This window comes from Ziziphus jujuba, chromosome 2 (assembly GCF_031755915.1).
Source record: "Ziziphus jujuba cultivar Dongzao chromosome 2, ASM3175591v1".
In the NCBI taxonomy this organism is placed as follows: domain Eukaryota; kingdom Viridiplantae; phylum Streptophyta; class Magnoliopsida; order Rosales; family Rhamnaceae; genus Ziziphus; species Ziziphus jujuba.
In genome coordinates, this window is record NC_083380.1 from 32,433,517 (window position 1) to 32,456,690 (window position 23,174).

The window sequence follows — 23,174 nt, forward strand, 5'->3', positions numbered from 1 at the left end:
TTAATGCTGTAGGTGGTTGTCACTAACTCAAGTGAACAAAAATGCAGATAAAATCAGAAACAAAAAAGCAAACAATTCGAAGCAGATCAGAAGAGATCCCTCACCTTAGTATATAAGTTTTGGGGAAGATATCCTTCAGAGCATCTAGGCTGCTGTCCCATTTCGATTCAGTCAAATAGACTGTAGTATCCTTGTTAAATCCAATTTTCCTCAAAAACAAAGCAACAAAGCTGTCTCTTGTGCCTTGTAACAACTTTTAGCTTCCTCTTCACCATCTCCTTGACAACTTTTCTTCTGCAATATGTCAACCCTCAAGTCCACTGTAACAAATTGGCCATCTGACTTCTGACTCAAAAAGTTTTTAGCCCCTGAACCATGGAATCAACCACTTCACGAATCTCATATTGCAGCTCTAAAGTTCCGAACATTGCCAAACATGCAACTGAATTGCTGTTGTTCTTTTTGTCTGTCTTTTTAATGTTTACTGAAGGGAAGTAAGAAGCCAGCCTAATGTTGCCTTTTCCTTATGAACCGGTTCAACATGTTCTGCAATGTAGTCTTCTGTAAACCGATTAGGGACCTTCACAACTGCAAGATTCTTTGTTGATAAGTTGACAGGCTGCTTTTTTGCCACTCTGACCACCCCATCCAACATCATAAATATTCAATTAAATCATTTTCCAAATAGAACTTTCATAAAAACCATGAATTCGTGGAATTAATACAACATTTTCAGCAGAACTGCAACTGGATTTCCACAATGAGCAATCTAATGTCTTTCTTCATATCCTTGTAACTGGTTATGACAACTATATCCACTGTAAAAGCTTCTATAGACAAGACTCTGAATGTCTAAGAAAGCAAATATATCATAATATGCGGCTTGATATTGGAACAAGAAATGTGGTCAAGTTTTGAAGCCCAAACTTGAGTTCAGGCAGAGAATAGCAGAGGCAGAGCCAAGACCAAGTCAGTCTAAAACTATATAGTATCATGCCAGTAAAGGAAAAAAGATTAGCAAGTTATGCATTTAACCAATTTTTGCATTCATAATTTAGGTTAAGTATAGTTTCACTATGCTTAACAATATGATCTTTCTTCCTTCATGCTAAACAGGAAGCAGAAGGAAAAACAAAAGAAAAGCAGCAAGCAACAGAGGAAACAATAGAGTTTGTCTATTTGTTTAAAAAAAAAAAAAAAAAATCAGAAGAAATGAGCGAAATATTTCCTTTTTCTTATAGAGTTAATTTGAACACGTACCTTTCATCACCCGGGTTGCTTCCTCTAATGTTATCTTGCCACTACAACTGCATCCGCAATCTGAAGAACACCAAAGAATATATTAAAAAAAATTAGAGAAAACCCCAAAAAAAAGAGGGAAAAGACTTATGAGATTTGAAAATAATCAGATTGCTAAAGTGGAAATGATAGTTTTTGCCACTATATAAACACAATGAACTATTGCTAGTTGATCTGGGTACCTACCTGTGAAACATGGTATTCAGGGCCATTGGATAACGAGAAAATGACTTACCCATCTGCGTCCTCAACATCATCTGCCATTCAAGCAACAAATATGACATATGGAAGCAGAAAACAAAAGGGGTACATGAAATAGTCATAGATGAAATGTTGTATTATTTTTAATTTTCAAATCTTGAAGCAAACTTACCTAAAAGTGCCTTTGACCAACATGGTTTTAGCTCTTCAACATCAGCTTGCAAAGGCCCTTTACCTGGTTCTGTGAACGAGACCCGGCTTCGAATTCTTTGCATTATCCAAAACACTCCGATCTCCAGGGAATTTTTCCTACAAGAAAGGGAAGAAGAAAAATAAGGACCGTGTAAATCAAGATCTGTGCTAATCATTTCCAGTAAAACAATGTAAAACTTGATTAGAAATCCAGATAATCTCTAATAGAACTTTTAACCAACTTTTTTTTTTTTTCACTGCCAACAGAAAGCTTAGAAAAGTCTTTTACCAACTCAAAATTCTGCTTTCACTTTTGTTTCTTGTTCCATGAACAACCATAAAAACTAAAACTTTTCACTTCTCCCCAGTGTCTTCCACGAAACAAGCAGATGGTAGGAAAATTATTACGCTAAATCATAGAAAAAGTGAAGAAATGATAAGCTGAGTCATTCTTCCTGATTTAAGTACTAATTACAATAAATCACATCAAGAATGGAACTTTAAAAATGAAATGACAAAAAACTGAACCCAATGAATAGAAGTGATGAATCTGGAGGACAATTAGGCAAAAATAAATTTCTGAACAGCCATAAAATCTGAAGCTTTTGTTCACTTTATTCAATATTTTTCATGAAACAAACAAAGGATAAGAAAATATTTCTGTTAAACCATAGAAAAAGTAAATACATGACATTGAGCATGAGTTATCTTCATAATCTCAGCATCAATAACAACAAAATAAAACGAAGATTGGAATTTTAACCCAAAAAAAAAAAAAAAAAAAAGAAAGAAAACCAAAAAAGCTGAACGTAATGAATAGAACTAAATCTTCTGGAAAATGATTAAAGAGAAATTGAAGAGAAATCTAAACTGGATCAGATAAAGAGATGGAAAAAAAAAAAGACAGTAAGAATGAGTGTGAAACTGAAAATATTGTTTCGACTTACTTCCACAGAATCAAAATGGTCTCTCTCAATCAAATTCCCAAGCATCGCAAACATTGTGAGTGTAAGAATCCCAGCGACATCTTGCCTCAAATTCACCCCCATCTCTTTCACTCTCAAAAACCTTTCTCAGATCTTCTTCTGCTCCTTCAACTCAAACAAACAAACACACTGTCTCTCACACTCTCAAAGCCGCAAGCAAGAGAAAGAGAAAGAGAGGGACAAACTATGAAGAAATCCAGGAGACCCACCAATGAAACCCTAAAAAAGATCAAGCATTGGGCAGTTGTAGTTTGCGACAGGAAAAAGAATGGGAGTGTATTTTACTTTTTAGGTATTACCTAAAAGTAAAACACATCCAAGAATTCTGGAAATGACTCCAGTTTTGGACATTTTGATAGAGAAAGAGTTCGTAGAGATGGAAGAAGGGTGGTTTGCATGTTCTTAGGCAGTGACTTCAACTTTTTGCAATCCTTAATTCTTTTAGGTTTGGAGCATTTGAAATGACTCCAACTTAGAAGTAAACATTTCAGAGAAAGGGTGGTGGCAGGAGGTTGTTTCAAATAAGTGAAGGACTTTAGAATCCCCACAATCTTCCAGACGTAGATTTGCAACGTAGTCTAACGCATTAGAATCGTTAGTTACTCTTTTAAGTTTGTATAACAGTGCTGCTTCATTCCTGACAACTCCAATTTTTTTTTTTGGCATTCTTCTATTTTGAATTCTTTTATGGTATTGGGAAAGCATATATGTGCATTTAATTTCAGACAATTACTCAAATAAAACCTACCAAGCTCAGGAAAGCAGCATCTCCATCCTCTCCAATAAATATAAAACACTCTCCACACTGCTTCATATCTTCAATATGCAGCGATTTTAAACATCTAAATGGCCGCCTAGTGGGCACTGAAAAACAACCACAATAAAACTCATTGCCTACTTTCACCAATTCATCATATCCAAAATTTGTAAGATCCTTGAGATCATAGGGTAGCTGCCCCAAGTGGCGGAAAAATCCTACACAGGATGTGTCTTTTGTCTTATCCATTTTGGAAAATTTTCACCTCCATACCTTCTTATAATGAGATTCTTCAAGCTTGTCTGAGGTTCCAGCCTATTAAGAACATCTTTATACATCATTAGGGAATTATTACTAGAATCATCCAAGCTCCAACGAAATTCTATTTCCTTAAGGTACTTCATTTCCTTCAAATTGGCCACCAACACATCAACAAGTACATCTTCAACTTTCACAACCTTTTCCAGTCCTGTAAAACAAAGTCTTCCTTGCAAATTTTGTAGATCTTTTAGCAACCGAATGGTATATACCCACTATATTTGCCCACAACAAACTCAGTCATTGTCTGCAAAATTTTCAAATTTTATATTCCATATGGCATCCTTTCTACTCCTGAGTATGTTATGTGAAGACGGCAAGTTGATCAGCTTTCAAATCACTCACTATTGTAACTAGCAACTACAGAGGAAGTTCTCTGCTTGTGTTTCCTTGTGTCAATTCTGTATAGGAAAGCTCTGCAGACGATGTGTTGCACAAGTCAATTGCAGAATATATAATATTAAGAAAGAAAAAGTAAAAGAAATAGCATGTAATCCATTTCTTATTGGACCATCTGTTCTATATAATAATAATACATAAACTCTTCCTTTTCAAATGATGCAATTGAAATAAGTCAAATGATGAACCAAAAGAAAAAGTACTCTTAGAATAAGTAGCTTCGTTAAAACAGGGTGTCCCGTGTGTTAAACAAATAAAAGAAGACGAAACAGCACCTGGTACTTTTTTTCTTTTTATTTTTTTTGCACATTGATTTATTAAAACTGTCTTCGAATAGTACACTAAATGAATAAGAGCATGTAACAAATAACCAGTTTGTCAAAGTTATAAAACAATTAATTATAAATAAATAATAGTAATAAATTATTAGGATGTTTTTTCTTCCTTTTTTTTTTTTTTTTTTTTATAAAAAAAATGGTTTAAACCCTGCAATTTTGTTATAATTATACTTAGACCTTATGTTTCCATGAAATCATCATTAACCTTCCTCTATTTTTCTATATCTATTAAAATAAACAAATTTGTTTGCTTTACTAATTAATTTTAAAATTTAAAAGCCCAACAAAAATTAAAAGTTAAGATTTTTTAAATAGATAATATTACAAAAATTCAGTTATGATTTTTAACTGTCAAAATTAAACTGTGTTAAAATTAAACTATGATGGGTACCATAGAAGAATAAAAGATGGAAAAAAAAAATCACAATTTTTTTATTTTTAATTGACTTCTTTGATATGAGTAATTTTCGTATAAAAAATAGATATACATGAAGTAAAGATCTCTTTGTCCTTACAAGAACAATCAAGTAGCAATACTCACAAAACCTAAATATAATAAGAATGGAAAAAAAAAAGGAGGAAGAAGAAGAAGAAGAAGAAGAAGAAGAAGAAAACCTCGTACTTTGAAAGGTGGTGGATTTATCAACTTAATATTGGTTTTCAGAAAGTTGTTCTGGGATCTCAAAGTAAAAGAAAGTTTTTGAGTATTTGGACATTTCTCACAACGGTTTTAAACTTTCAATACTCCAAAGAGTTTTTAAAATCAAAGCGAATGCGAAGTGATTTCTAAAGAAAATTCGTCACAGAATAAGAAAAATCTCCAAACCCTCTAAGAACTTTGCTAGTTCTCATAAGTCACTCCTAATGAGATAGTTTACCGAGGGTATCCGTGTCTTACTTCTTCCAAAATATTCATAGCATAAAAAATATACAACACATTATGGTTAAAGATTAGGTTTGTCTCAGATCCCTTCAAAATAATATTGAATCCAAAATAATACCATCCACAGGTCCAAAGACCAGTGACAAAACACTTTCATGTATGGAAAAGTAAATATCAACTTATAATTCTTTATTTTAAGAAAGAAAATACCAAAATTATGTGGAAAAAAGAGATTGAGAAACTTCAAAATGCTCTGCCACAATTATAATTTGTGTGGGAATTTAACATGAAGCATGCAAACTGTGTTGCATATTTTGCAAAGATCAAATAATGGGTGATTGCCAATCAAGTTTACTTTGCCGCACTTTAATTAAACAAGGCCCTTCTGCTTGAAGACATCAAGAGTGTGGTCCCAATTTTTGCCGGAGACTCCACCACTGTTACCCCAGCTTCCCTTAGGGTTTGGATTTTCCCTTGCGCTGTACCTTTGCCGCCTGACACAATAGCTGCACAACCACAAGCAACAGAAAAAAAAAAAAAAAAAAAGGAAACTTAACTACAATTCAAGAGATTAAAGAGTGATGTTGATGAATTATAGAACAATTTTGCCGAACATGGAACCATAACCAATTTGTGTGTGAGAGAGAGAAACTAAACACTACTAACAACAGAAGCATCATGAATTGGAAAAATTACATGAAACCATAACAAACAATAATTTAAAACAATTGAACACCAGTATTATACCAAAAAGAGTCCAAAAAAGAAATGTAATGGTATAGTGAAATGCTAATGGACAACATTTGCATAGCTGAGTACATACTGAGAAAGTTATTGTTGACTGATAAAGAAAAGTTGTGTTTTATTGAATAAGAAACTAATATTTATATACATGTACAGTTGGTGTAGATGACTACAAATGAGTAAGGATAAAAACTATTTACAACAGATAAGGGAATCTTGAAGATAGACTCACATGAACTACTAATCTCTATCATGCCCCCTCAAGCTAAGTGTGGAAAGAACACTTAGCTTGGGTCGAAGAAACTGTAACCTTTGTTTGGACAGTGGCTTGGTGAGAGCATCAGCAATTTGCTCTTTGCTGGAAATGTGACACACACGCAGATCACCTCGAGACACCTTTTCACGGACAAAGTGGAAGTCAACCTTGATATGTTTCATCTTAGAGTGAAGAACAGGGTTGGCACAAATGTACGTAGCACTCACATTATCACAATAGATGACTGGAACTTGAGGTATAGCTAATTTTAACTCAGATAACAAAGATCGAAGCCAGCATAATTCAGATGTAGCAGTAGCAACCGAGCGGTACTCAACTTCAGTAGAGGAACGAGAGACCGTACGTTGCTTCTTGGACATCCAAGAAATTGGGTTGGAACCAAGATACATGACATATGCAGAGGTTGAAGTACTGTCATCCTTATTACCGGCCCAATCAGCATCGCAAAATGCATGAAGAGAGGTGGAAGAGTGACGTGTAAGAAATAAACCAAAGGAACTTGTACCTTTAAGATACCGAAGAAGTCTTTTGACAGTAGCCCAGTGAGTTTCAGTAGGCTTATGCATAAATTGAGACAATTTATTGACAGCAAACAAAATATCAGGATGAGTCAGAGATAGGTATTGAAGACTTCCAACAACCTGGCGATACTGAGTGGCATCGGTCAGATTAGTTCCATCCATGAGAGTTAGAGTAGCAGAGGTTGACATTGGCGTGGAAACTTCTTTTGCATCTAGCATATGTGTCTTAGCCAAGAGATCATGAATGTATTTTCTTTGTGTCAGAAGTAGGCCATCTGTACGTGAATTTACCTCAACTCCAAGAAAAAATTTCAAACCACCAAGATCTTTAAGAGAGAAGACATTCGAAAGAGCTTTAACAAAGGTAGAGAGGGCAGAAGAATTATTTCCAGTCAAAAGAATATCATCCACATATACCAGCAGATAAAGAATGATGTCTGAATGGTGAAAAATAAATAGAGAAGCATCAGATATAGAATTGACAAACCCATATGAGAGAAGGAAGGTCTTCAATTCTGTATACAATGCTCGGGGGGCTTGCTTTAACCCGTATATTGCTTTCTTGAGCTTGCAGACATGGGTCGGTGGAGTGGAATCAATGAACCCTTGAGGTTGCTTCATGTACACCTCTTCATTTAGATGGCCATGGAGAAAAGCATTGTTAATGTCAAGTTGCCTCAATGGCCAGTTTTTAGTTAAAGCAATTGACAAAACAATTCGGATGGTTGCTGGCTTTATGACTGGACTAAATGTTTCTGAATAATCAATGCCTGGTCGCTGATGAAATCCCTTGGCAACTAAGCGAGCCTTATACCTGTTTATGGTACCATCTGAATTTCTCTTAATTCTGAACACCCACTTACTACCCACCAAATTATATTTGGAACTAGGAGGAACCAATTCCCACGTACCATTTTGAACTAATGCATTAAACTCATCAGACATTGCAACACGCCAGTTTTCATCTTTGAGCGCCTGGGAGACAGTTTGGGGCTCAATCTCTGAAAGCTGTGAGTGAGAGGTTGCCATATAGAAATCAGAGAAGAGCTTGGGCTTAAAAATATTATTAAGAGACCTGGTTCGCATGGCATGCGTGCGATCAGTGAATTTTTTTCTTTGTGAGCTCGGTGGTTTCAGAGGAAGATGTGATGACATGTGAGGAGATATACCATGAGAAAGACCTGCTGCTTCCTGTGGACCAAACAACGGAGGCATTGATTGAGTGGCATGCTGTGACAGAGTAGGAAGAGATGGAGAAGGTGACTTAGAAGAAGGAATATCACGTGGGGATAGCTTTTGATAAGAACTAGTGGGAGTAGGTGAAGAAAGAGGATTGGATGTAGAAAAGGAAGCATCACGTAGGCATAGATGAGAAGAATAAGTCTTAGTGGGATTAGGTGGAGAAAGAGAAGTAGATTTAGAAAAGGAGTCATCATGTGGGGTTAGGTGGGGAGAAGAATTCCTAGTGGGAGTAGGTGGAGAAAGAGAGGTTGACTTAGAAACGGAAGGTGCACATGGGAGTCGGTTGTGAGAAGATATAGAAGAGATAAAGGGAACTGTTGTGTGTGGGCCACATATAGAAGGAATAGATAAATCCCAAGTATTAATATTTTTGGAATTATGGGGATAGACCGATTGAGAGTTATATGGGAATATGGATTCTACAAAGGTAACATGCCTAGAAATATAATATTTATTTAGAGATAAATTGTAACATCCCACATCGGTTGGAGAGGGGCACGGAGCGGTCTTTATAAGGCTGTGGATACCTCTCCCTTCAGGACGCATTTTGTGAGCAAAACCTTGAGGCCAGGGGGGAGAGAGGGTGTGAACCTTGGGCCAAAGAGGACAATATCCTGATGCGGGTGGTCTGGGCTGTTACAGTGGTATCAGAGCCAGTACCCGGATCGGTGTGCCAGCGAGGACGCTGGGCCCCAAGGGGGGAGGATTGTAACATCCCACATCGGTTGGAGAGGGGCACAAAGCGGTCTTTATAAGGCTGTGGATACCTCTCCCTTCAGGACACGTTTTGTGAGCAAAACCTTGAGGCCAGGGGGGAGAGAGGGTGTGAACCCTGGGCCAAAGAGGACAATATCCTGATGCGGGTGATCTGGGCTGTTACATAAATCATAGCATTTATAGGCACTTTGATTAGGTTGATATCCTAAGAACACACAGGGTGTGGATGTGGCTTCTAATTTGTGTCTGTTATATGGTTTGATCCAAGGATAACAAAGACAACCAAAAACCTTTAGATGATGATAATTGGGTGGTTTTTGAAAAAGAATTTCAAATGGGGATTTTAGATGAAAAGTAGGAGTAGATAACCTATTAATTAAATAGACTGCAGTTTGAAAACCATGAGACCAAAATTTTAATGGTAATCCAGCATGAGATAATATTGCTAAACCAGTTTCCCGAACATGTCTATGACGTCTTTCTGCATAACCATTATGCTCTGGTGTATGGGGTGGGGATAAAAAATGAGTTATACCAGTTTGTTCAAAAAAAGATTTTAATTTGATGAATTCACCACCATTAGCTGAGTAAAAAGATATAATATTCGTGTCAAAAAATTTTTCCACATTAGTTTTGAATTTTACAAAAACAGAATAAACCTCAGACTTTTGTTTTAATGGATAAAACCAGATATACTTAGTGAAATGGTCAACAAAAATGACATAATATTTAAATCCATCAATTGAGGTTATAGGTGCAGGACCCCATACATCAGAGTATAATAATTGTAAAGGTTTAGAACTGGTCATAGAAGAAATATGAAAAGGAAGCTTATGAGCTTTATTACATTTGCATGGATTACAAATAAATTTTTTTGAGGATGAGACAGGCAAAGAAAATGAAGAAATTAAATGATTTAAAATTTTATTGGAGGGATGGCCCAAACGAAAATGCCAATCCTTGTAGGAAGTCTTGACACTAGAAAAAGAGATAAACGGTGGAGGAACAGTAGAATGGGGAGGAGAAGGCCACTCATAGATACCTCCTTTATTTGGTCCTTGAAGTAGAGTCATTCCCGTTGGTATATCCTTCACAATAAAACCAATGGGTGAGAATTCAATTGTGGCATTGTTATTATGGCAAAATTTAGAAACAGACACCAGAGTTCGAGTCATTTTTGGCACACAAAGAACATTTGACAGTAGAAAAGATGTATTATGAGCAGGAATATGAGCTGTACCAATATGAGTAATATTTAAAGCATTACCATTGCCAACCATAATTGCATCTGTTCCATCATAGTCAGAATGGGCATTCAGATTGTGGAGATCATTAGTGACATGGTGAGAGGCACCTGAGTCAAGAAGCCAAGATGTTTGGGGTGGGTTCTGGATAGGAATGGAGTGATCCTGCTGATTGGAGTAATAGGCTTGCGGCATTTTGTGAATTCGAGGGGTGAGTAGAAGACCAGGCTGGGGATTATAAGTCCACTGTTGTTTCAATTGTGGACAAAATCTGGTGGAATGACCCTGTTGACCACACAACTGACAGCGCCCTCGATAGCCTCCAAAGGTAGAAGAAAGGGAAAAAGTACGAGTAGAATGAGATCTGGTACCAAACTTCTTTTGAGGATTGCGAGGGAAGGTGTTAGGACCATCATTTTTATTAGCAACATGAGCAATCATGGGAGAGTCTTCAGGACTGGAAATATTGGACTTTTGAATGTAGGCTTCATATTCTAGCAAACGTTCATGGAGATCTTCAAATGAGATCTCTGTATCCCTTGATCGCAAGGCAGCAGAGATTTCTTTTAGATCATGATTTAAGCCATTGAGTACATAAATTGTTATCTCTTCATCTTTGAGTGGTTCATTAAGTAAGGCTAATTCATCTGCTGTGGCTTTGATTTCAAACATATAAGTTGTGATACTGCGTGATCCTTGTGGTCGAACAAGCTTTTCCCGAAGTCGAATGATGCGTGATCGAGATGGCTTGGCATAAGTGAGACATAGCTTGCTCCATAACTCATGGGATGTTTTAGCTGAAGCCACCATTGATGCAAGGTTAGGAGACAGAGAGGCAAGGAGAGATCCAAAAAGAAGCTGATCTTGCCGAGTCCAAAATAAATATGGCTGGTTGGAGGATTGGGAAGGACAAGGTAGAGAGCCATCAACATAACCGGTAAGTGCGTAACCATAAAGGAGAGCATCCCACTGTGCTTTCCAAGTGAAGAAGTTAATTGGGGTGAGCCGAATTTGTGCTTGTGTAGCAACGTTAATGAAGACCAGATTGGCAAAGTCATAGGTAGGAGTATTAGTCAGAGAAGAGTAAGAAGCAGAAGAGATGGGTGTGTGGTCAGCCATAGCAAAGAAAAAAAAAAGGAAGGAAGAAAAAAAAAATGAAAAATTCGGCACAGATTGGATCGGAAAAAAAAACTCTGTTAGAGCTTTTAATGCTCTGATACCATGAGAAAGTTATTGTTGACTGATAAAGGAAAGTTGTGTTTTATTGAATAAGAAACTAATATTTATATACATGTACAGTTGGTGTAGATGACTACAAATGAGTAAGGATAAAAACTATTTACAACAGATAAGGGAATCTTGAAGATAGACTCACGTGAACTACTAATCTCTATCACATACATCTATTTTGACAAACAATATGAGTATAGATTGATGCATTAAAAATCAAGCAAACATTATTCATTTATTCCTTTAAAAGCATAGAATTGATTAAATAATTAAAATTGCATATACCTCCAGCATGACCCATTCGACGACCAGGGGGAGCAGTTAGGCCAGCAATAAATGCAACAACAGGCTTCTCAGTTCCACTTTCCTGTTTGATTGGTAACAAAATTGGTTAAGAATATACACAGACAAGGAAACATAGCAGACCTTGCATATTCATATTAGCCATTAGAGAGAGAGAGAGAGAGAGAGAAGTAAACAAAAGCCTATTGTTCTTTGGTGGAGGTTTATATGAGGTTTATATGCAATTTAATCAATAGAACAAAAACATTACATCAATAAGATGCGAATTGAAAAACCCCAAGCATGAAAAGTAAATGAAAGACTATACGACTTCTGAAAAAAAAGAAATAAAACTCTCCACATAATATCATATCTTTTTAACTTCCTATGGTTGTGAAAGGGACACCAAGGACACTAGGTTGCTATCATGCAAAGTGTTAAGTCTAAAAGATCCTTCAACATTTTCTTTTCTTTCCTGTTCTTTTTTTTTTTCAACTGAGATATTGATGCTATTTTTTTAAGCTTGAAGTCCTTGCTAGCCTTAAACCCATAGACCCTTTACTTAAGCAAGGCCTCACACAATAAAATTTAATTCCTCCCCATATGCAAGCATGCCTTTCCAGGGTGAGCAATACCACCCATCCGATGTTCGGGGTCTGGCACTACATTATAACATATGGACAGATGGAGAGCAAAATTGTAATACCAAGTAATATTATACATGATTCCAATGGAACTCTGAATAAAGTTACTAGTATTTCCAAATAGAATATGATTATTAGTTTATTTTGGAAATATAAGAATTTTGACTTAAAAAAAGAGTTTTAAATTATCTTTAATTGATTATTTAATTTTGTGATATGTTTATTATTTTGCATCCATGCAGGAGGCATATAAAAGTACACAATCAAGCAAAAATATATAAAAAAAATAAATTGTAATTAATTAGTTCTAATTACAAATATTACTAAAATCAATCTATAGTCCTCTAATCATTCATAAAAATAGTCAATTATTTAAACAACTAGATATCAACAACTTCTGACGTTCCTCTTCTTCAATATTTGTTATATTATCATTTATTCAAATGCTCTTCATGCAGACAAGCCAATACTATCAGCTTTGAAACTTAAAATAATTTTCAATGTATCATTTATCTTTCTCTTTTTGTTCTTTTTATTTTTTATTTTTTTATGTAAGTTTTATTTGTTTTCAATTTTGCATTAAAGTCATTCCTTGTCTTTGTTTGTTTGCATTGATATTTTTCCATAAACAACTATTTTGACAAATTTGGGTTTTAATCTATCCAATTCGACTATACTCATTAAGGGTCCGTTTGGTATAACTGATAAAAATAGACCGTTGTATAATAGATCTTTTTAAAAAAGAACTATTAAATGTTTGGCTGTAAATAAAAAAAGCTGTATTAAATACTAAATGAGTTTCAATATAAGCTAAAATAGCTGTACTAAATGCTCATTAAGTTTCCATATAAGTTAAAAAAAAAATCTTTTTAAAAAAGCATAGAATTTAGGTTTCTCTAAAACAACTTAAAAAAACTATTTTTTTTTCCTACAAATGCTAATTGATTTTTGCCAAACACCCTTATTTTTAAACAAAAGAAATTCTGGCCTTCAAGTAGACCTTTTGACCCAAAAAAAGCTTTGCCAAACAGGGACTAAAACATACAGAACAAATTCCCTCAATCTGAAATCCATTAACATAGATGCCTTCCTCTTTCTCTCTATCAATACACATAAAAAAGAAACATGAAAAAGTCAAATAGGCTCCAAAAATACCTAAAATTATCTGCCCATATTTCCCACCTCCCTGTCGAGCAAAGGTATGCAAAACTGGGTCACTCCAACACCTAGCTTGTTTATAAAACAAATTATTTTATGCAATCATGTTGCTGAAATAATTATTTTGTTTTGCCTTGCAAACCACTTCATGTTGTGTTCCATGAAAAGATTACTTATGTGGTCTACTTTCAAAATGGGTGGACTATTTGGCTGTTGCAATCAATGAGTTAACCTAATTGATTTAGGCTATATTAGTAATGATTATCAATCAACCAGAAACGTGTAACAATTGCAGCTCTTATATGCTGTGATGAACAAGTCGAAAAAGCTAACCCCGGTGAAAATATATCTGTCCAGTTAAGAGGAGCCTTGTATAATGACTTACATGAAGGATTTGTCTTATGTTGTCCTAGTAAGATTAGATTTCATTTATCTCACCCCATCCCTGGCTCCCTCTTCAAACATTTGATAAATTGATGAGTCATTTATGCTAATTCTCTTCATGCAGAAAATCCAATACAGTCAAGTTCAAAGATCCAAGCAATTGTGGACATTTTTGGCTTGGAGCAAGGTGTATGTATTTGTATTTGTTAGGGGTGGCAATTTGGGTAATGACATGATGACACGACTCGAAAACGACATAGAGTAAATGAGTTTGGTTTTATCATAAATGGGTTCGGATTATAATCTGGTCAACCCGTTTAACATGATTATTAATCATGTTATTTTTGGGTTAACCCATTTAATTCGAAAATGAACCGTTATAACCCATTTATTAAACGTGTCAGTTTCAATCCGACACGGTTATATACCTATTACAATCCATTTAAATTTAATTATAAATTATAATTTTATCCATAATATAACATTTAATAAGTAAAAGATATTATAAATTAAAAAACTTATACAGGTTAAAAAAGTAATTTTCTATTATTAATTTTTTAAAAGCAAGAATAAAAACATCTATGCAAGCTAGTAGAATAGTTATATCAATAAAAAGGTTAATTTTCAATAAATAGATTAATTTTGGATTAAAGTTAATTTCAATAAATAGGTTAATTTTTAGGTTAACAGGTCAATATTTAGGTTAATAGGTCAATAAGTCAATATTCAGGTTAATAGGTTAACAGGTCAACACGACCCATTAAAGTAATCATGTTAATCGGATCGTGTCATGCTGACCTATTTATAAATAGGTCAAATTAGTGTTTTAGGTACCTGATATGATTAATAAACGAGTTGGATTCTAGTTAAATATTTTTGACACGATTATTAAATGGGTCGACACGAACTTGACACGGAACACGGGTTGCCACCTCTAGTATTTGTTTCTCAAGCAAACCTTAGAGAAGTGGCTGAGTATGTTTTGCATTATCTGGCGATTCAAGAAAGGTGTATGATCACTCAAATATCACTTTTGGGGCCAACAAACAATGACATGCCACCAAGAGACGAATTTTTTAATGGGGATCATATTATTTGCTGGATTCAGCCTTTCACTTCTTTATTTCTTTTTTTTTATTATTATTATTATTCGTAGCTTATTATCTCTTCCAGTAATTAATTCGTGGCAAGGTGTTATTTTATGGTATTTTTTTGCTAAGCTCACATTGTTTCTTTGCTTCACAGTTGAGGAACAATGTGGCAATAGACAAGCACTCAAAGATTTTTCTATGCGAGACAGGTGGCAATTAGCTCTCTTCGTGTTTGATTTAATTATCGTTATTATTATTATTATTATTGTTTTTGTTGTTATATAAATCCTCATCTCTTCTCAAGTAACCATTGTATCATTTAGAGTCAGGCAAAGTATTAGTTGATGGAACAATGATAGACATAACTAGAGATTCAAGGTAAGAACTTATGGGAAACATATATATCAGACTTCTGCGTATTAATTACCAGATGCACCCTTCTATTTTTAATAACTTTTTTTAAAGAATTAATTTTACTTTGATAACTATTTTAAATATTTTGTTTCTAACTACAGAAACTAAGGCTGGCTTAAGACATAGGCTATTAAGGCTTATGCCTAGGGCCCCATTTTATTGGAGCCCAAAAAAGATTCCATGTATATAATATATACATGTGTTTATTAAATAGAATTCCATATATATGATATATACATGTATTCATTAAATAGAATATGATTATTAGTTTATTTTGAAAATATAAGAATTTTGACTTAAAAACAGAGTTTTAAAACAATTAATTATAAATAAATAATAGTAAATAAATTATTAGGTTGTTTTTTTTTTTCTTCCTTCTTTTTTTTTTAAAAAAAAAATTCGTTTGAACCCTTCAACTTTGTTATAATTATACTTAGGGCGTGTTTGTTTCACCGGATTGGATAGGATTGTGTCCCAATCCGGTGTTTGGTAGGAGTAAATGAAGAAGTGGATAACTTAACCACTACAGTAGAATAATCCCCTTAGAGGAGGATTAAGTTGACCCGTCCCTCTCCCTGGGTCAAGTTTCTGTCCGAAGCTCATCGAAGGCTCTTGCTGGTGTCTCTGCGTGCCTCTGCCCAGATCAAGCTCGTGGGTAGTGTTCTTCTTCTTGAATCTGTGAGTTTGCCTTCTTCTTCTTCCTCTTCTCATTGTTTGTCTGCTTCTTCTTCTTCATTTTTCAGTTTATTTCTTTTTTAGGGCTTAGATCTGCCCATATTCCTCTTCTTTGATCTGCCATAGAAAATACTTTTTCTTCTTCTTCTTCTCCGTTCTCCTTCTTCTTCTTCATTTACATTGTTCTTCTTCTTCTTCATTTTTCATTTATTTCCTTCCTGCCATATTCCTCTTCTTCGTTCATCTTGTTCTTTGATCTGGCAATTTGTTTTTTTCTGCAATTTTATTTTTGATCTGGTAGTACAAATCTATAGAAAAAAATTTCTTCTTCTTCGTTCTCCTTCTCCTTCGATCTAGCATTGTTTTTTTTTTTTTTTTTTTTTTTTGCCATTTTATTTCTTCTTCTTCTTCAATTTGGTAGTACAAAACTGTAGAAAAAAATTTCTTCTTCTTCTTCTTCTTCCTCTTCTTCTTCTTCTTCTTCGTTCTTCTTCTCCTTCGATCTGGCATTAATTTTTTTTTTTTTGCCATTTTATTTCTTCTTCTTCTTCTTCAACCTGGCAGTACAAATCTGTAGAAAAAAATTTCTTCTTCTTCTTCTTCTTCTTCGTTCTTCTTCTCCTTCGATCTGGCATTGTTTTTTTTTTTTTTTGGCCATTTTATTTCTTCTTCTTCTTCAATCTGGTAGTACAAATCTGTAGAAAAAAATTTCTTCTTCTTCTTCGTTCTTCTTCTCCTTCGATCTGGCATTGGTTTTTTTTTTTTTTTTGCCATTTTATTTCTTCTTCTTCTTCAATCTGGTAGTACATATTTGTAGAAAAATTTCTCCTTCTTCGTTCTTCATCTTCGTCGTTCTTCTTCCCCTTCGATCTGGTATTGTTTTTTTCTGCAATTTTATTTCTTCTTCCATTTGGTATTACATATTTGTAGAAAAAAAGTTCTGCTTCTTTGTTCTTTTCTTCTTTCGTTCTTCTTCTCCTTTGTTCTTCTATAACTTATGCATTGTAGAAGAATTTTTATGTGGGTCATCTATATCTTGACTGAATTTTTTTTCTTTTTTTTGTTGGGATCTTTTACAGTTAGTGAAAAATTGGCTTTTGTTCATAGTGAGGAAGAAGGCTGAACAACGGTGAGAAGGTAAGACAATCTTCATTTACTTCAGCTAAATGGTTTCAATTGAAATTTATGGCTGTCAATTTCTTTTTTCGCATGCCTGGTAGTAAGAATTAATGTTTTCTGTTTTTATTTTTGGGTTTTGTTTGAATTCCTTGTTCTGAAAGTATGGTTTTCTTGGTTGTGTTGTTGTATGTTGTTGGACCGATGATGTTGTGATGTTTTCTGGTACCTCCAAAAGACACCAATTTTGAAAAATCAATTTCACTTGTGATCTCTCTATTTCTCTCTGCGCCAAGTGATGTTATTTAATACATGCAGCTGATATTTCAATTTTGAAAAACCAATTTCACTCGTGATTTCTCTATATTGCTTGCACGGATGGGGTAATTTAGATTTTCGGATGAAAAATTGTTTTTCAAAGTGGAGGAGACCTGCACCGAGAGCACAAACGATAAACATGTCTTGACATTTATGTCATGTAATTAACATTCAAATATATTGGAAGAGTAACTGGGTGATTTTCACTTTTTTCTGGTACCACAGGTCCTTGGTCTATTCTGAGCAAAAAATGTGTTGTGGGAGAAACAATTTAGTTGCTGAATGTGGAGTATTAAGAATATCTACTTCGTTCCTTTTTCTAGGGATATAGTCTCTGTTTTACGTATATGTACATCAAAGACCAAAAAAAAAAAAAAAAAAAACAATAAAAGTGTAGACCATTCTTGAAATACAATTACTCTGTTAGCTCTGTTTCTTATGGATATTTGTACAATGCTTGTAAAACCTAAACAAATAAAAAAGAGGCATCCAAGTTCAATTCTTGTTGATACATGTACTTCATACCTCTGCTGCTCTTTACTTGCATTTTCAATTAAGGAAACAAATTTACATGTTATTGTTAAGGGTTATCGATGATTTAAATTTCCTTGGTTTTTTGGTTTACATATTTTGTCAAATGCAATCAAAATTCATCATCTCAAATGAAAAATAAATAAATAAATAAGTAATACAAATGAATGAAGAAACATTTCAGCATGTGAATATTAAGTCAAACCAAATATACTCAGCTTTTTGGCATCTCATTACTTAGACCACCATGTCCTAGATAGCCCAAACAAAGTAAACCCAATATAGAATTTTATCATTCTCCCCCTGACACGTAATTGGGTGGTTTTATAAATTATATAACACTTGGCATTGAATTGGGGATTTTTTTTTTTTAGCCAAAAATTAAAAAAATTTTATTAGTTCTTTGATTAATGTTCATCTGTCATGTTGATTAATGTAATATATTTATTTGAATATTTAGTTATAATCGGGATTATTACTTTTACTATAATTATTAGAAGTCTTACTAATTTTCATTCAAGAAATATTTTTGTAAATTATAATTTTTTTGTACATTAAAATGTTATGTTTGTTTTTGTTTTTTATTTATTTATTTATTTTTTGTAGTGAATATGGATCGAAGAAAATTAGCTGCATTGTTGATGCTTCCAAATGATAAGGCATTAGAATATTTTTGTACATGCTTTATAGTTGTTGGGTTTATGTACATGTATGTAGTAATGCGAGTGAGAAATGATAAAGGTGTTAGGAATCGAATAAATAGGACTGCAGAGTTGCGTTCGTCTTTTGTAACTAGTTTGTTGGACAATGATGTTAACTGTATTAGTCAACTTAGGATGGATAAGAGAACATTTGGTATTTAATTTCAGTTACTACGCCAGGATGGATATGTTAAAAGAGATGGCACTGTTACATTGGAAGAGCAAGTGTACATATATTTGCATATAATTGCTCATCATACAAAGAACCGTACAATTATCACTAAATTCAATAGATCAGGGGAAACAGTTAGTAGATATTTCAATTCAGTGTTGAATGGAGTGTTACGTTTACATGGGACATTGTTGAGGCATCCTGAACCTGTATCAGATAATTGTTCGGATGATAGATGGAAAATGTTTAAGGTATGGTGATCGATTAGTTTGGTTACTCTATTTAATTCGTAGATATATGTGGTAATATCTTATGTAACTAACTTTGTTTATGACGTAGAATTGTTTGGGAGCATTAGATGGAACTTATATTAAGGTTAATGTACCCAAAATCGATAAGCCGAGATATCGAATCAGGAAGGGTGAGATAGCTACAAATGGCTTAGGCGTATGTAACCCAAATATGGAATTTATATTTGTATTACCTGGTTGGGAAGGTTCCGTTTCAGACTCAAGAGTACTTCGAGATGCATTAAGTAGGCCAAATGGGTTAAAAGTGCCCACCGGTAAGATCAATCCTAAAAGTTTATATTGTAGTGGACTAACATTACGTTATCTAATAGGAGCCATTTTCCTGTGTTAGGTTATTATTATTTAGTGGATGCTGGTTACACTAATGGTGAAGGATTTCTTGCACCATATAGGGGAACAAAATATCACCTTTACGAATGGAGAGATGGTTGTGCACCTACAAATCATGAAGAGTATTTCAATATGAAGCATGCATCTGCTAGAAATATCATAGAAAGATGTTTTGGGGTTCTAAAAATGCGATGGGTAATTTTAAGAAGTCCATCATTCTATCTAATTTCAACCCAAATTAAGATAATTACTGCATGTTGTTTGATACATAATCTTATTAGGAGAGAAATGGCACTTGATCCTGGAGAAGCTGAGTTTGATACGAGGAACGATGCTGACATCAATGGGGAGGAAGATATTATAGGATCAATTGGTTCTTCGGATCAATGGATTAATTGAAGAAATGAGTTAGCTAGGCATATGTTTGATGAGTGGAGAAGTCGTCGTGGTTAATAATTGATTGTTATAATTTATATAATTTTGTAACTGTTTAATTTTATGGTGTTTGTTACATCTTTTGTATGAAGACTAAATTATATCAAATATAACATATGAGATTTTTGTTACTTGTTATTAAATTCATATTTGTTATGGTATTATTGGAATCATGGAATTTTTACATAAATAGCAATGGAAGCTGGAGGTAGCAGTAACGATAATAGGGGTGGTGATCTAGGCGTACATGGACTCAAAGTGAGGAAGAAGCTTTGCTAATTATCTTAGATGAAGCTGTAGCTAGTGGGCAATGTTGTGATACAGGGTCATTTAAGCTTGGCACACTTACTATGATTGAGAGGCGACTATCTGATATGTGTCCTAATTCGAGACTGCGAGCCAATCCACATATTGAGTCGAAGATGAGAAAGTGGAAAAAACAATATGGTATAATATATGACATGCTGAACAAAAGTGGATTTGGATGGAATGACTCTCTTAAATGTGTGGAGGTTGACAGTGAAGAAGTTTGGCAAGCATATGTGCAGGTTTTGAATATTAGTTGGAAATATATGTTAATTTCAATTTTAGTCTGTTATCTAGCATTTATTTTTTCTTAGCTAAACGTTGGCTTTTTGTATTGTAGAGTGCCCCAAGTGCAAAAGGCTGGAGAGGTAAACCTTTTCCTATTTATGATAAGCTTGCTAATATTTTTGGGAAGGATCGGGCAACCGGACATGAAGCACAAACTCCAATTGATATGATAAATGAAATAAATCTAGACTCTGCAAATGAACCAATTGATGATGTCGATTCTCCAATGTCTGTGAATCGAGGACGTAGTGAACCATCTACACAAGTCCAAGCAAGAGAATAAACAGAAATCTAGATTGAAGGACGATGACATTGTAGCCGGGTTAGGCAATGCAGCAGAGAAATTATTTGATAAATTGGCTGCAAAGTTGGAAAAATCCGAGGCTTATTATCCACAATATTTAGCTATGGAGCTTGACAGGTTAGGATTTGAGGCCAGTGACAACCTCAAAATTTCTAAGACAATGAGATCGGATCCATCGAATATAGAGGTTTTCAAGGTTATTAAAACGGATGCGGGGAAGATTGCATTTGCTTGTGACTTTTTGGATAACTAATTTAGTAAAGTAGTGGACTACATATTTCTGTTTATGTATGGGAGGAAGATAATTATGAACAATTAGGTTTGAAACTTATGAACTTGTTGTAATGTAGTGGATGTTTGTTTCTAAATTTGCACGTAAGGATAATTTTATGATTATGTGTTATGTTTTAGAATATTCATATGTGCGTGATTGAGTTGATTTATTGTTTTTTTAATTGTATTACTATATATATTATAATGTATTCTTATATGCAGGAATATTAAATGGCAAAGAGAAGAGTTTATGTTGTGTTTAAAGGTAGAGAACCTGGGATATATAATTCTTGGCCTAAATGTCATCAACAAGTGCAAGGATTTAGAGATAATTTATATCAAGCATATAATACAACCCAAGAAGCTGAAATTGCATATGTTGAATATGTAGAACAATTGATGCGGAATCGTAATGACGCAAATCTAATACAAAATAAACCACAAATACACATGCTCAATTGAACAATGAATGGCGTAATGGTTTTATAGTAGGTTTTTTTATTTGGATTGCTATCAATAAGTGTATTTACTTATTTGTTTTATAAGTAGATTATCCTTGTAAAATCCAATATATTTATATTTATGTAGTACTTGTTATTTGAATTGCTACATGTGAAATCTATATACATATATGTATAAATTGGATATGGATATTCTTATATTATCAACAAGTTCTTAATTACATATAGTGTTAATTATCTTTATTTGTGAATAATTGTTATTTATGATTTACCATACTAAAATTTTATTTTAATTGGTTTTGGAAACAATATATTCATGTAATTTATGGGTTGAAAAAATATTTAATTGTCTTATGCATACCATTAAAATATATTTATTTTTAATTAATTGTTATTTATGGCATACTATGTTTTAAATTAATTTTAAGCTATTTCTAAAGTTATATATTAATATTATTTGTGGGTGTATACAACAAATTTTGCATATTTTGCATGTATATATAAATATATAAATGTGCAACCTTAATTAGATGTAATAATTTTTTTTTCATATAAATTTAACTTATAAAATTGTTATTCTTTTTAAATTAAAAATATAATTACAAAATAGTCATATCCAGCCCAATTCGGCACCAAACATGGTACAATTAGTCCATCATTCAATCCGGAACTATGCCAAACATAGTACTGTACTAATTATCCTATCTGATCCTATCCGATCCTGTCCGATCTGGACCTATCCGGTGTACCAAACACCCCCTTAGACCTTATGTTTCTATGAAATCATCATTAACCTCCCTCTATTTTCTATATCTATTAAAATAAACAAATTTGTTTGTTTTACTAATTAATTTTAAAATGTAAAGGCCAAAGAAAGATTAAAAGTTAAGATTTTTTAAATAGATAATATTACAAAAATTCAGTTATGATTTTTAACTGTCAAAATTAAATTATGATGGGTACCATAGAAGAATAAAAAATTGAAAAAAAAAATCATAATTTTTTTATTTTTAATTGACTTCCTTTTATATGAGTAATTTTCGTATCACAAATAGATATACATGAAGTGAAGATCTCTTTGTCCTTACAAGAACAATCAAGTAGTAGAATGCATTTAAAAAAATAAATAAATAAATAAATAAAATATAAAAAAAAATAATAATAAAAGAAGAAGAAGAAGAAGAAGAAAACCTCATATTTTGAAAGGTGGTTGATTTACCAACTTATTATTGGTTTTCAGAAAGTTGTTCTGGGATCTCCAAGTAAAAGAAAGTTTTTGAGTATTTTGACATTTCTCACAACGATTTTAAACTTTCAATACTCCAAAGAGTTTTTAAAATCAAAGCGAATGCGAAGTAATTTCTAAAGAAAATTCTTCACAGAATAAGAAAAATCTCCAAACCCTCTAAGAACTTTGCTAGTTTTTATCAGTCACTCCTAATGAGATAGTTTACCGAGGGTATCTCTGTCTTACTTCTTCCAAAATTATCAGTCACTCCTAATGAGATAGTTTACCGAGGGTATCTCTGTCTTACTTCTTCCAAAATATTCATAGCATAAAAAATAGACAACACATTATGGTTAAACATTAGGTTTGTCTCAGATCCCTTCAAAATAATATTGAATCCAAAA

The 23,174-nt window shown here is 33.5% G+C and overlaps 1 long non-coding RNA gene and 1 pseudogene across 1 annotated transcript; both read right to left on the minus strand.

Moving 5' to 3' along the window:
• Positions 1 to 100: 100 nt before the first annotated feature.
• On the minus strand, positions 101 to 2,922 carry LOC107434781 (protein MANNAN SYNTHESIS-RELATED 1-like; annotated as a pseudogene).
• Positions 2,923 to 5,531: 2,609 nt separating this feature from the next.
• LOC125420430 (uncharacterized) lies at positions 5,532 to 12,069 on the minus strand. Its single transcript, XR_007238801.2, has 2 exons — positions 11,634 to 12,069; positions 5,532 to 5,879 (listed from the first exon to the last, which is right to left on the minus strand). It is a non-coding gene; the product is annotated as an uncharacterized LOC125420430 (long non-coding RNA).
• Between the last annotated feature and the right edge of the window lie 11,105 nt (positions 12,070 to 23,174).